The 15847-nt window shown below is 44.0% G+C and overlaps 1 protein-coding gene across 4 annotated transcripts in view; it reads right to left on the bottom strand.

The window, feature by feature from the left end:
* The window catches only part of LOC129830090 (protein NDRG3-like), a 74440-nt gene extending 58788 nt beyond the window's left edge, over positions 1-15652 (bottom strand). For 2 of the 4 annotated variants that reach the window (XM_055892308.1, XM_055892311.1), the window contains exon 1: positions 15529-15652. The gene's annotated coding sequence lies outside the window, so the exon portion shown is untranslated. The remainder of the gene's footprint in view (positions 1-15528) is intronic. The other 2 variants (XM_055892309.1, XM_055892314.1) reach the window with 1 other exon arrangement.
* Between the last annotated feature and the right edge of the window lie 195 nt (positions 15653-15847).

Here is a 15847-nt window from a genome sequence, read left to right as displayed (position 1 = left end):
CTATTACAGACTACAAAGGGAAGCACAGCCGCGAGCTGCTCAGTGACACAGGCCTACCAGACGAGCTAAATCATTTGTGCTCACTTCGAGGCAAGCAACACTGAGGCATGCGTGAGAGCGTCAGCTTTTCTGGACGACTGTGTGATTACGCTCTCCATAGCCAACGTGAGTAAGACCTTTAAACAGGTCCACATTCACAAGGCTACGGATTACCAGGATGTGTGCTACGGGCATGTGCTGACCAACTGGCAGGTGTCTTCACTGACATTTTCAACATGTCCCTGATTGAGTCTGTAATACCAACATGTTTCAAGCAGACCACCATAGTCCCTGTGCCCAAGAACACAAAGGCAACCTACCTAAATGACTAGACCCGTAGCACTCATGTCCGTAGCAATGAAGTGCTTTGAAAGGTTGGTAATGGCTCACATCAACACCATTATCCCAAAAACCCTAGACCCAGTCCAATTTGCATACCGCCCAAACAGATCCACAGATGATGCAATCTCTATTGCACTCCACACCTGGACAAAAGGAACACCTATGTGAGAATGCTATTCATTGATTACAGCTCAGCGTTCAACACCAAAGTACCCTCAAAGCTCATCACTAAGCTAAGGATCCTGGGACTAAACACCTCCCTCTGCAACTGGATCCTGGACTTCCTGACAGGCCGCTCCCAGGTGGTGAAGATAGGTAGCAACACATCTGCCACGCTGATGCTCCCCAGAGGTGCGTGCTCAGTCCCCTCCTGTACTCCCTGTTCACCCACGACTGCATGGCCAGGCACGACTCCAACACCATCATTAAGTTTGCAGACGACACAACAGTGGTAGACCTGATCACCGACAAGACAGACTATAGGGAAGAGGTCAGAGACTTGGCCGGGTGGTGCCAGAATAACAACCTATCCCTCAACGTAACCAAGACTAAGGAGATGATTGTGGACTACAGGAAAAGGAGGACCGAGCACGCCCCCATTCTCATCGACGGGGGCTGTAGTGGAGCAGGTTGAGAGCTTCAAGTTCCTTGGTGTCCACATCACCAACAAACTAGAATGATCCAAACACACCAAGACAGTCGTGGAGGGCACGACAAAGCCTATTCCCCCTCAGGAAACTAAAAATATTTGGCATGGGTCCTCAGATCCTCAAAAGGTTCTACAGCTGCAACATCGAGGCATGAGGACTGCAGATGTGGCCAGGGCAATAAATTGCAATGTCCGTACTGTGAGACAGCACTACAGGGAGACAGGACATACAGCTGATCGTCCTCGCAGTGGCAGACCACGTGTAACACCTGCCCAGGATCGGTACATCAACTGCAAGAGTTACACCAGGAATGCACAATCCCTCCATCAGTGCTCAGACAGTCCGCAATAGGCTAAGAGAGGCTGGACTGAGGGCTTGTAGGCCTGTTATAAGGCAGGTCCTCACCAGACATCACCGGCAACAACATCACCTATGTGCACAAACCCACCGTCGCTGGACCAGACAGGACTGGCAAAAAGTGCTCTTCACTGACGAGTCGCGGTTCTCTCACCCAGGGGTGATGGTCGGATTTGCATTTATCGTTGAATGAGCATTTCACCGAGGCCTGTACTCTTGAGCGGGATCGATTGGAGGTGGAGGGTAAGTCATGGTCTGGGGCGGTGTGTCACAGCATCATCGGACTGAGCTTGTTGTCATTGCAGGCAATCTCAACGCTGTGCGTTACAGGGAAGACATCCTCCTCCCTCATGTGGTACCCTTCCTGCAGGCTCATCCTGACATGACTCTCCAGCATGACAATACCACCAGCCATACTGCTCGTTTTGTGTGTGATTTCCTATAAGACAGGAATGTCAGCGTTCTGCCATGGCCAGCGAAGAGCCCGGATCTCAATTCCATTGAACACGCCTGGGACCTGTTGGATCGGAGGGTGAGGGCTAGGTCCATTCCCCCCAGAAATGTCCGGGAACTTGCAGGTGGCTTAGTGGAATAGTGGGGTAACATCTCACTGCAAGAACTGGCAAACCTGGTGCAGTCCATGAGGAGATGCACTGCAGTAGTTAATGCAGCTGGTGGCCACACCAGATACTGACTGTTACTTTTGATTTTGACCCACCCTCTTTGTTCAGGGACACATTATTACATTTCTGTTTGTCACATGTCTGTGGAACTTGTTCAGTTTATGTCTCAGTTGTTTAATCTTGTTATGTTCATACAAATATTTACACATGTTAAGTTTGCTGAAAATAAACACGATTGACAGTGAGAGGACATTTCTTTTTTTGCTGAGTTTAGATAACACCAGACACAAAACAAAAAGGGAAACATAAATATCTTTGAATAGATGAAGTGTAAACTTTTAATTATACTTGCTGACACCCTACATCCAAATGTTGGCACCAGTAGAGTAGCAAACTAGCTATGTAAACCACACCCCTCTGCAAACACACCTTATCCAATGTTGGTTACAAGGAGTTACTTATTTAAATTAGGTAAGAGATGTACACGATGTTATCATTGGTGTATTCAAATTATTAAAGGTGACATCACCCTAACCCTTTAATAATGAGTGTTTGACATGGGGACAGAACATGCAACTTTATGATCAAACTTTATCAAATGTAGAAGCTAGTAATTTTTCATACTTCCGTCATCATACATTGATCTGGTTTCATCCAAATAATCAACCAATTTCACCGAAAACATGATTTTGACTATTCATGACCTAATAAAAGGTTGGATGACTAACTGGTGCAACCAGCCCCTGCTGCCCACACACACACTCACTAAAAAACACCACACACAGTTCTGAACATTGTATAGCCTATCAATTAAATAGGACATGCGTTGATAAAAATAAAGAGAGTCACTAATCCACGACAACGGCAGTGTAGGGTGGCACAGTGAGACAGTTCAGAATACATTTCCAGCAGGCTGGGCATTTGTCAGACCAGTCCGACTGTTCCATTGCGCTTTTGGGATAGCCATTGGCACATTTTGCCAACGGAAGGGAATAAAGACATGCTGACTATAGCAAGTCTAGCTGGCAGTCCATCTAGCCTTCACTGTGTGACTGGCGACACATGAAAGCACCACCTCCAAATCCTTACCTCCTATTGGAGATAATATGTACATATTCCCTGTTCTAAGCTTGGGCACCTCCTGAGTTCAATTGAATTTCTTCAATTCAAACCAACTGGAATTCACTCTCATTCAACAGCTGAAGAGGGAAATGGCATTGCCTTATGTCAGGTGGCAGAAACGTTGCACTGTCTGGCATAAGACAATAGGGAAATGGGGCATCGCTGATGGCAGTTTGCTAAGAAATTAGAAATGCATAGGGAATCTTTCACATAATGTCACCTCATATGTATGATGCCCCTGTTGCTGATTGTATAGGTCAGATAACACTTTACTAACCCATGTGTTACTAGCATCATGCAGAGGAAATCTTGTCAGGGATTGATGATGGGGCTGCTGGCTGGCATCAGTGTGGAGACTTAGCTGTGCTCTCGTGTCTGGTTCGGTTCAAGCAATCATTAGACCGTTCAGAAAGACTAAGGGCAAGAGACTCCCTCAACTTGTCTATTAAGAGAACAAACAGACAGGCCTGAGTCAATAACGTGACGTGTCAATGTGTCCCCAAAAAATATTTTCCCAAAATCAACAACGAATAAATACAAAATGTTGTGTCACTACCCTTTCTCTTTTGAGTCCTAAAAAAGTTCATGGTGAAATGTGAAAAACACCTGTCACTTTGGTGCTCTAAAGTTAGAGAAAGTCATTCGGAGTGAGTCGTTTGAGAGGCAGCCTGACCATCAGTCAGTATGACTGACAAATTATTATGCTCACGCAGCTGCACCTCACAAATGATCTATTACCAGTGTGATCATATACCTACAATTATTAAAGATGCTCTGAAGAACAACATTGATAGGGCAATTCAAGCATAGCCAATATGCAGTGATAATGTATTGGACCAAAAGCCTACTGCACAAACCTCATTGCTACAGAACTGTTTTTAATTGGTTAATGTTGCATAGGCTTACGTTGAAGTCATGTTTAAAAAATTAAAACATCGGAGTGGTAGATCTCAGCTTGCATTTTGACTCAAAAGTGATCTTGATTCAGAAAAGGTGTGACCACCGGTCTAAATGTTAATAAAACATCTTAAATAATAAAACTGTCAAACATTCTGGCATGATATTGTCAGAGTCTATTCCACTATACTGTTATATGGGTAAGACATTTTATGCAGAAAGGTTTTAAATACTTCAACTACTTTTGTCCGGAAAAATGACTCCTGATTATCATCTGGTGCAACAGGCATCACGTCACCAGAGGGAAATCAGTCCTTCTACGCCACGATGTCAGACTCCCTGAAACACTTTCAAAATGTATGCCAAACAAACACCATTTACTCAAACAGTGCAGATGCAAAAGGTTGGTAAAATGGTAAATTCTCCATCAGTTTGTGATCAAGTTCTGAAAACGCTTAAATATTTACTCTGAATCAAAATTCAAAAGACGTCTGCAGAAAGAATGGGGTGTCAGCTATGATACCTTGAGTCTGAAGACATCTATTTTGAAAATTGAACTACAGTATTTTATTTAACCTTTGACAGACCAACAGTAAATTAAGTGGATTAGCACCAGGTAACGAGATGATGGCATGGGTCCCTAATCTGTAACACACAGAAATGCATAATTATGAATGTCATCCTCTTCATGCTGATGTAATTATTGTAATTTGCCCCGTCCCCCAAAAAAAGACCAAAATTGTTGATCCGGACGAAATCTGAACCAATCGTAGACTTCTGTTTGTTTTACATGTTCGGAGAGCACAGTACAGAAAAGTAGAAAATAGTGCAGTACAATACAGCAGAGTACTCTACTATAGTGTGTTCTACAGTACTGTACTTTTCCTTATTTTATTAGGTATTAAGGGATCATTGTTAAACGTCACCACCCTATCCCTCTATACAGTGTGTGTTTGAGTATGAAAGAGCGAGGGGGTGTCCCTAAAGAAATTACACCATCTTACCCATGTAACAGAATAGGCATTAGTCGCAACCAGCCATGATCATTCAGTACAACCAGTGTTTTTAAAAAGTGGCATTATTATATTGCCTCAAATGCAGAGAGAAACTCAGACTAAGAGAAATGTAATTTTACAAAATGTATTTAATGATTTTTATTTCCGTAACAGAGGTTTTAGTTGACAAGGGGTCGTCCAGTGAAAAAGTATTTTTTAAATTATACTGGACCTGGAAATTTGAGACCATGTACCCAGTGTACAAAACATTATGAACACCTGCTCTTTCCATGACAGACTGACCAGGTGAAAGCTATGATCCCTTATGTCACTTGCTAAAACCAGTGTAGATGAAGGGGAGGAGACAGGTTAAATAAGGATTTTTAAGCCTTGAGACATGGATTGTGTGTGTGCGGTGCACCCTTCAGAGGGTGAATGTGCAAGAAAAAAAGATTTAACTGCCTTTGAAAGGGGTATGGTAGTTAGTGGCAGGCGCACCGGTTTGTGTCATGAACTGCAACTCTACTGGGTTTTTCACAACAGCCTCCTGTGTGCATCAATAAATGGTCCACCACCTAAAAGACATCCAACCAACTTGGTGTGGGAATCATTGGCATCAACATGGGCCAGGATCTGAGGGCAAAGGGGGGGGGGGGGGGGTGCAACTCAATATTAGGAAGATGTTCTTAATGTTTTGTACACTCATTGTACATACACTACTAAAAAGTGTGGACACCTACTCGTTGAACATCCCATCTAAAATCACAGGCATTAATATGGAGTTGGTCCTGCCTTTGCTGCTATAACAGCCTACACTATTCTGGTAAGGCTTTCCACTAGATGTTGGAATATTTCTGTGGGGACTTGCTTTCATTCAGGCACAAGATCATTGGTGAGGTCAAGTTCTTCCACACAGATCTCAATAAATAATTGCTGTATGGACCTCACCTTGTGCACAGGGGCATGGTCATGCTGAAACAGGAAAAGGCCTTCCCCAAACTGTTGCCACAAAGTTGGAAGCACAGAATTGTCTAGAATGTCAACATATCCTGTAGCATTAAGATTTCCCGTCACTGGAACTAAGGGGCCTTGCACGAACCATGATAAACAGTCCCATACCATTATTCCTCCTCCACCAAACTTCGCAGTTGACATTTTGCATTGGGGCAGTTAAACCCAGATTGTTTGTTGGACTGCCAGATGGTGAAGTGTGATTCATCACTCAACAGAAAGCGTTTCCTCTGCTCCAGAGTCCAATGGCGACGCGCTTTACACCACTCCAGCCAACACTTAGCATTGCAAATGGTGATCTTAGGCTTGTGCGTCTGCTCGGCCACGGAAGCTCCCGACAAAACAGTTCTTGTGTCGACGTTGCTTCCAGAGGCAGTTTGGAACTCGGTAGCGAGTGTTGCAACCGAGGACAGACAACTTTTACGCGCTTCAGCACTCAAGGTTCTGTGAGCTTGTGTGGCCTACCACTTCACGGCTGAGCCTTTGTTGCACCTTGATGTTTCCACTTCACAATACCAGCACTTAGTTGACCCAGGCAGCTCCAGCAGGGCAGGAATTTGATGAACTGACTTGTTGGAAAGGTGGCATCCTATGACAGTGCTACATTGAAAGTCACTTCAGTATGGCCATTCTACTGCCATATTGATGTTTGTCTATGGAGATTACATGGCTGTGTGCTCAATTTAATACACCTGTCAGCAATGGGTGTGGCTGAAACAGCCAAATCCACTAATTTGAAGGGGTGTCCACATACACACTGTGTGTGTTTTCATTACACTTTTTTTTTTTACGATTATTTTCTTTAAATAATGCTCTGAAAACAAAATGATTTCCAAAACATTCATGGTTGCGCCTAATGACTATTTTAGGAGGTAAATATATATTTTACACTTTCTACAAAAATGTATTACAACAAACCCCAAAAGTGCATAGAGTAACACTCAAGGGAACATAAGTGTTTCAAAATGAATATATATATTTTTTTTAATTCTGTCACTTTTGAAAAGCTTATTAGTCTGACCTGCCTACTCTTTTACCCGTGCCCTGTATTTCACTGATTAAAGTGACTATATACCTCCATGAGAATTATGACACCACTGAATCATTCATTCACACCCTGTTTAACAGTCGAATGCTTCTCACTTCATGTCAAAACCTGCTTTGGCCACATTTTAGCATAGATAATAATGAGACCTTATAGACTGTCAAAACTGATTTCACAGACATCAGATTTTGTCCGAGAATACATGTGACAGGTCCTTCTTGGCTTGAACATTGGGCATATACACAGACTACAAACAAACCAGTGTGTGAAATAGCTCGGCGACTGCAGTTAGTGTTGAGGTGTTCCATCTGTCAACCATGGCTGCTTAAGTAAATGGACCCAGTGTATGGGCTGATGGCCACATTACTTTATTAAAGATGTATGGAGGCCAGGGGGGAGATGACAAAGACAGAGGCTCTCCAGGCTAACTTAAACAAGTCTCAGCTGTGTGTGTGGGTGGTTACCATTAGCATCGCACAAGGGCAAGAGACTAACATTCAACCACTTTGTCATGGAGTTTATTTCAAAAGAATAGCTGTCATTCCACAGATACAGCAAGATCAAAATAAAATTCAGTAGAAGGGCTGGATTTTGGATAGTCTTTTTTTTTTTATATATAACTTGAAGCCACATTATCAGTATCAGTCCATACAATATTTAACAGCCCCTCTGCAGAAGCGCAGGCCAGAGTATGGCTTCACTCCAGCAAGCTCACCAGCTCCATCCCTTTAACACACAAGTCACACTCAACAGCAGGGCTTCTTTATTCCAGTGCAGCCCCTTCAACTGGTGCCCCTCTCCCCTTCACCTGGGTCAGATGTGTTGGCCAAGCAGCAGCCACGAGAGTGAAGCTCAAGGTCGAGCTCAGGTTTCACTTTGCCTCCTGCTCCCTGGTGACAGCCCGGGTCATGTTCTCAGAGCAGGGCACAGGAGAGGATCCACCTGTGGAGAGCTGCCAGGCACCTGTGTGTGCTACTGCCACCGGGGAAAATAAGTCAGCTCCCGAGTGGCGCAAGGCAATGCATCGCGGTGCTAGCGGCGTCACTACAGACACCCTGGTTCGAATCCAGGCTGTATCTCAACCGGCCGTGATTGGGAGTCCCATAGGGCGGGTCACAATTGGCCCAGCGTCGTCCAGGTTTGGCCATCATTGTAACTAAGAATTTGTTCTTAACTGACTTGCTTAGTTAAATAAAAAATACAAGAATGAGAGGGGGCATCTCTACAAGTAGTATCTGTATGAGTGCCAGGCCAGCCAGGATGCAAGTAGCATACGGGTGGCAGGCTGAGCACTGCAAAGCGACTCATCTCCATTAATATCTAAGGTTGGTATTCAAGACAAAGGTGCGGATCAGGGTTCCAGTTATGTCTGTTCAATCAAACCCTCCACACTATGAGCTGTGGAAAGTGTTAGTAGATTTTGAAGAAAATTGGATATCTACTTCAAAAGAGTGAAAAGGTTGGCAAAATAGAAACACTGGATTTGTTAGGATAATAGTTCATTCCTGGCATTAAGGTAAGGAGAGGTAGACTAGCCTAGCTAGGGCACTGACACCAAGCAGCCAGGACAGGCCACAGGGGAGGTACAAGGCTATGTAAAACGCCAAGCAAAACAGAATATTCATTATGAGCCGCTGGGTAATGTGTAAATGTTAGCTCCTTCCTTTGCGTTGCTTTGTATTCCCCACCCCTCTCTCTGATTAACTGGGCTTACTGATTGATACACAGCCCAAGGACCTTTTTCTCCAGTGCAAAACTCTGACAAGTTTGTCATTTGGTGAGGGAAAAAAATCTAACTATAGAAATCAAATTACTGTGCTCAGTGTAGATTACATGTGGATTTATTTTGAGCTTTTCAGTTACTGTCAGGAATCAGCCAGTGTTTCCTTTATTCTGCAAGACAAACACTGCGCAAAACAGTCTTGTTGGGTAGTCTAATTGGTAAGTGCCACAGCACAGCTCCATACCTGGCACCTGTCTGCAGTGCCGTTACTGGTAGATCCGCTTCCTGTGGCTTTAGATCCTTAGCAGGCTGCTGGGGGGGCAATTTGATACGTCTGATTGTATGACAATCTCTGACACTGGGGAGTTAGCCTAAAGGGGAAGAGGAGATTCTCAGTCGGCCCAATAGAGCGGGAATATCAGGCTACTGATGTGACAGGCTGGGCTACCTCCCCACAAGCAGCGTCCTTTCCCAAGGCCCAACAGCTGGAGCTCAGGACAACACAGGACTCCTGGGGAAATGACACACCGATTGTCAACCTCAATTGTGTCAAACAATTCCACCAGGTCAAAGTGTAATATTGAGGTTGATGCTGCCATTACTGTAGGCTTAAGGTTGCTACAAGCTTTCCTCAGTTGAACGACTCGCATGGGCACTTTTGTCCACATCGCCGTTGCGTTCCACCCAGAGGAAGTCTGCCTTGTCTAGTGTATATCCATTAGGGTGCTTGGGGAACCAGACTAGCTTACCAAGCAAGAAGGCACTCTGCAGCAAGTGACGACATTCAAACTTCCAGATCCGGTGGTTATGCCTTTTTGTTTACAAATGCTAGCTAGCTAGATGTCTGTCTAGTCTGGTGTTCTATGCTTCAACACTACTTTTTAGCCTATGAAACATGTCTCTATGAATTGCAACAGCAAGAGCTTGAACTGTTCTTACTACTCGACAGAGAAAATGGAAGGTTCGTCCACTGAACACTTCAAGAGGAGATGGAGGAAACATATCTCCGTTAAAAAACACCAGCACTGGGCTCCCCCTCATTCACACCAGCTTGATGTTACTGTGTGAGGGGCAAGGTTTTCATATAGTTTGCAGGCCAATAGCACACTAACAGTCCTCAATACATTTTCTGACTTCCATCTTGTGTCAACAGCTTTACAATTTATGACATGTACAGCGTCTTCGGAAAGTATTCAGACGCCTTGACTTACAACCTTATTCTAATATGGATTAAACAGTCCCCCCCTCTCAATCTACACACAATACCCTATAAATGACAAACAAAAAACAGGTTTAGAAATGTTATTACAAATAAACTGAAAAATTACATTTACATAAGTATTCAGACCTTTGACTCAGTACTTTGTTCAAGCACCTTTGGCAGCGATTACAGCAGAATCTTCTTCTGTATGATGCTACAAGCTTGGCACACCTGTATTTGGGGAGTTTCTCCCATTCTGCTCTGCAGAACCTCTCAAGCTCTGTCAGGCTGGATGGGGAGTGTTGCTGCACAGGTATTTTCAGGTCTCTCCAGAGATGTTCGATCTGGTTCAAGTCCAGGCCCTGGCTGGGCCACTCAAGGACATTCAGAGACTTGTCCCAAAGCCACTAATGAGTTATCTTGGCTCTGTTCTTAGGGTCGTTGTCCTGTTGGAAGGTGAACCTTCGCTCCAGTCCCTGCCCGCTGAAAGACATCCCCACAGCATGATGCCGCAACCACCATGCTTCACCGTAGGGATGGTGCCAGGTTTCCTCAAGACGTGACGCTTAGCATTCGGGCCAAAGAGTTAAAACTTGGTTTAATCAGACCAGAGAATCTTGTTTCTCATGGTCTGAGTCCTTTAGGTGCATTTTGGCAAACTCCAAGCGTGCTAACATGTGCCTTTTAATGAGGAGTAGCTTCTGCCTGTCCAATCTACCATCAAGGCCCGATTGGTGGAGTGCTGCAGAGATGGTTGTCCTTCTGCAAGGTTCTCCCATCTTCAGAGGAACTCTTGAGCTATGTCAGTGACCATTGGGGTCTTGGTCACCTCCCTGACCAAGGCCCTTCTCCCCCTGATTGCTCAGTTGGGCCAGGTGGTCAGCTCTAGGAAGAGTCTTGGTGGTTCCAAATGTCTTCCATTTAAGAATGATGGAGGCCACTGTGTTCTTGGGGACCTCCAATGCTGCAGATTTTTTTTGGTACCCTTCCCCAGATCTGTGCCTCGACACAATCCTGTCTCGGAGCTCTATGGACAATTCCTTCGACCTCATGGCTTGGTTTTTGCTTGGGACCTTACATAGATAAGTCATGTCCATTCAATTTACCACAGGTGAACTCCAATCAAGTTGTAGAAACATCTCAAAGATGATCAACAGAAACAGGATGCACCGGAGCTCAATTTCAAAACTCAAAGCAAAGGGTCTGAATACCTCAATTTAAAAAAAATACCTTATTTACATAACAAATTTGCTAAAATTTCTAAAAACCTTTTTTCGCTATGTCATTAGATTGCTGAGGATTTTTACTATTTTTTATCCATTTTAGAATAAGGCTGTAACGTATTAAAAAGTGGAAAAAGTCAAGGGGCCTGAATACTTTCCTAAGGCACTGTACATCTTTATATAACCCAACGGTTACCATGAATATTACCAAAGGAACATCTCTGTTGGGGTATAAGACTGTTACAAATGAATGGTTGATACACTGTATACCAACAGACAATTATATGCATCCTGCTATGGTACATGGGTGAAAATGGTTGTCCAGCTGTAGACAGTAAGGCTAGACCCTAAAGACATTTCCAATCAACATAACACAAGGTGGTACATTTTCATGTGTAGTGGCCTTTCAATGGAGACCTTCCTGTGGGTGAGAATGTGTCCAGCTTCAGACAATAAGGACAGAACCCCAAGACATTGGCCTCATCTAGCTCATGTAGAATGCAGTACACATTTACAGAGTGACTGATTCAGAACAGTAGTAGTTTTAGTACAAATAACTATCTAAAAAGGTCTGCAAATGTCTCACAAGAAGAAATCCCAAAAAAGGAAATCCCAAAAAAGGAAAACACACTGTCCCCGACAAATGGGAGACATTGATCAGGAGGAATAGACACCAGCCATGGTACCATGACGTCATAGACTGCCTTTGCTGGACACTGCTGCTGTTCTGCAACTCCTGCTGCTGTAACTCTTCCACCCTCTGCATAACGTCCGTGTCCAAAGGATCCTCAGCTGTCTTCCTCTTCCAGCCACTGGAGCTGGGTCAGAGGTTGATTGACATGAACCAGGCCGGGGAGATGATGAACCAAGGGGCGGTTAACCACCTTTAGATGAGCTGCAAAAAGCACCACCCACCTCAAAGCAGATGGTGAATATATTAGAACACGTCGCAATAACTCTTATACATCTCCATGGGTCCCTTAGAGTAAAATGATTAATCAAAGGAATGGAGACCATAAACATCTCAAACTAATTAATACATGCACACACCCCATTGTCTGTTTTCAGATGTTTGAACTAGCCCTGCTAATCATGTTGATAACACAGGCACTAAATATTTCCCACTCACAATTTCTCCCACACAGAAAAGAGCCAACATGTACTAACTAGGTCTTCTAAACTTAAGATCACAAACACAGTACAAAAGTACTCGGCTGCATGACAAGAGTACATATCGTATCTGGCATATGGGTGTCTGACAAGATTTCAAAGATACACGAAGCCAATCCAGTTGTCGGACAATCGGCAGGACTCACACCGGCGGCAGCCCTACTCCACGTCTCTTTCACCCTTTTCAGATTGCGAACAGACTGGTCCCAAATCTTTCTCCATGTTTCTTTGATATCAGTATCAGTGTTCAAATTGTGATATCTCCGTCCAGCGGTTGTCTTTTGCGTGCTTGTCTGAATACAACCGAATCAAAGGGTGCTATTGGAGCTCGGATTGTCTCATCAGCTTGCACAGACGCTCCTTGAAACTGGACAGACATAATTGCTCGTAGCAAATCTCAAACTAAAATCACAAAAAAAGGAAGCTTACAAGTAGAATAGTAAGGAGTAGCACGACCTACATTGACTGCGTGTTTATACCAGAAGGGATATTGAAACAGATGTGATGTAGACACAGGGGCGGGACTTTGTTGCAAAACTCACTCAATACTGCCCCGGACGGTATCCCAGTGGTTAGAGCGTTGGGCCAATAACCGGAAGGTTGATGGATCGAATCCCCTAGCTGACAAGTAAAAAATCTGTAGTTCTGCCCCTGAGCAAGGCACTGTTCCCTGGGCACCGAAGACGTGGATGTGGATTAAGGCAGCCACCTGCACCTCTCTGATCCAGATTAAAATGTGGAAGAGACATTTCAGTTGAAGGCATTCAGTTGTCCAACTGACTAGGTCTTTCCCTTGACCAGTCTTCTCAAGGAATAATAAGTCAGCTCTCATATTCCAGGAAAATACACACTGTGCTGTGCTCTGTAGGGTCCATTTCTGAAGGGTACAAGATCAGCCTTTAATCATAATTCTTAAAATTACAGCTATCAACCAGCCCCAGCAGTTAACAGAAAAAAATATATAAAAAATAAACCACATGAACAACATTATGTAATCTAGACGAGAGGATAACATTTTCACTATTGTTTACATACAGTAGTCTTGCCTTCTTCCCCCACCCCACCAGCTCAGAGCAGAGCTTGGCAAAGACCTCCCCAAGGACAGCAACATAAATAGAATCAAGGATGGAGGTGGTAAGAAGGGCAGCCAATGGAATGGAAAGAGACCATGCAACAGCTTCTGCATGGCCAGGGTGCAGGTGAAAGGATGGGCAGAGTAAAGAGAGGCCGGGTTTATAAAATAAACAAACATTACACATACTGAAGGATTAGTGGACATATGTGGTAGCAGCAGCAGAGATTTGGACTGGGATTTGGACCCAGTCCAAATCCCCACTCAGATGTCCTACACCAGAGAACCTCAACGACTAACACACAAAATCAGAAACCTGGAAAATTCAGCGCAAGTACAGTAGAAGGTTTTGCTCGTTTCTGTAGCACTGAGGAGGGAGGGCATCATCGCTTGCCATTGCCAACATAACTCCCACCTGTTCTGGGTAGATCGTAAGTAAGGGCCCAGACACACCAATAGCGTTTGCTGGCCGATAGCATTTAGCACCTCTGAACGTAATTTGCGAACTGAGTGCCGATTGTACATGTAGAATCACAAAACAATGTGTCAGTCAGACGTCTCCAGCTGGTGGTCCCTAAAACAGCGCGTTGAGCGATTGGCAGATGAACGCTATATCCACATTCAGTGCGAGATGCGCGAGCGAGCATTAACAGTTCCAAAGACTATAGCATTACCCAAGCAAACAAGGGTATATTTTAAAACTACAACAAAACAAGAAACAGTCCCTGTGTGTCTGTACACCTCATCAGGGGCAATTGTTTGTAGAGTTACTGTAGGGTAAGTAGCAGAGGCCATCTGGCCTTCTAAACAGCTGTCACTAATCGCATTGACTTTGCTGGCATTTGTTTGTGTTTTTTGATCTCCATCTCTCTTGGTTAGCAGCACGAATACACAATCCAAGGGACACATTAACTGGGGGATCAAATGCCATTGCTACATGTAAATACCAAAATAAAGGAAACACAAACATAGTGTCTTAATAGGGCATTGGGCCACCAGAACAGCTTCAATACACCTTGGCATAGACTTTACAAGTGTCTTGGAACTCTATTGGAGAGATGCGACAACATTCTTCCACGAGAAAAAACATAATTTGTTAATGACACACACACTATAAACCCACTATGGTCATTTGAGACCCTTCTTTCAAAGTCACTAAGATCTCTTCTAGCCATGGTAGCCCAAAAATTGGCAGCTGGGCATATTTATACATTTAAATAATTTAGCAGACACTTATCCAGAGCAACTTTCAGTAGTGAGTGCAAACATTTTCATAAATGTTATGTACATGACCATAAGCATGATGGGATCTTGATTGCTTAATTATCTCAGGAACCACACCTGTGTGAAAGCATCTGCTTTCACTATACTATGCATCCCTCATTTACTCAAGCATTTCCTTTATTTTGGCAGTTAACGTTACTTATTAAAGGGCATCATTGTTCTTCTGCAAAGGGCTTGCTCTAACTAACCAGACAGTGACAGTCAACCTCCCCATATGACTTGCTCGGTGTTCTGAATGTCATGAAAGGAAATAGTGTTAACCTATCACCCTATAGATAAATACACAACCAAGAGAGGCCTAGTTATAGGGAAATGGCTAATGTCAGGGTTGTACTGTCGCCTAGCTAGCATCTCAAGTCCAATAGCTAGCTAGAAAAGCTCCAAAAACATGCTCTTCCAACCAACCTCTGCTGTGCTGGTCTACCGTTAGCCAGCTATTTTTGTCCGTTAAGTAACGACTGAACGTTAGTAGCAAGACAACTAAAACACCATGTGTGAAAATTACAGTAAATTAATGAGATCGACAAAAACGTTAGGTTTCATAACTAGATAGTTAGCCAGCCACCAACAACCAGTGCAACAACCAGCTAGCTAACACATACTGTAGCTGCTAGCTAGCTGGCTTGAGAACGCACTTCACCAAACCCTTGGCTAACAAAATCAGCTAGCTAACGTTATAGCTACTGCCACACAAATGTAACACTAGGAAACACTTTTTAGGGGGCTACGCGCTCTTTATATCCAATAATTGACCTTTTGCGCCATGTTACTCACCCGTTGACTTTAGATAAAACCGTGGAAATAGCAGGGTCTGCCTGGCTTTCTCGTAGTGCTCTGAATCACTCGATTCCAATGTGCCAACTGAAAACACTACTCTGAACTGACATACATTCAAGGCGGACCTTTTCAATGCGGAAAGGGGGGGGGGGGGGGGCAGCAGCTCCCATGATTTTCCATTCACCACCCCTGGAGCATGACCAGAACGAGTGGTAGGAGCTATATTATGACTTCTCTCAGCAGTCTAAATCTGTCCTGTAAAATATGTTTTTAAATTGAATACCTGTATTATGACTTAGTTAATTTCCCTAGTCTG

This window comes from Salvelinus fontinalis, chromosome 31, assembly GCF_029448725.1.
Source record: "Salvelinus fontinalis isolate EN_2023a chromosome 31, ASM2944872v1, whole genome shotgun sequence".
Classification (NCBI taxonomy): Eukaryota; Metazoa; Chordata; class Actinopteri; order Salmoniformes; family Salmonidae; genus Salvelinus; species Salvelinus fontinalis.
Note: the sequence above shows the minus strand (reverse complement) of the source record. Positions and strands in the feature narration are given on the sequence as shown.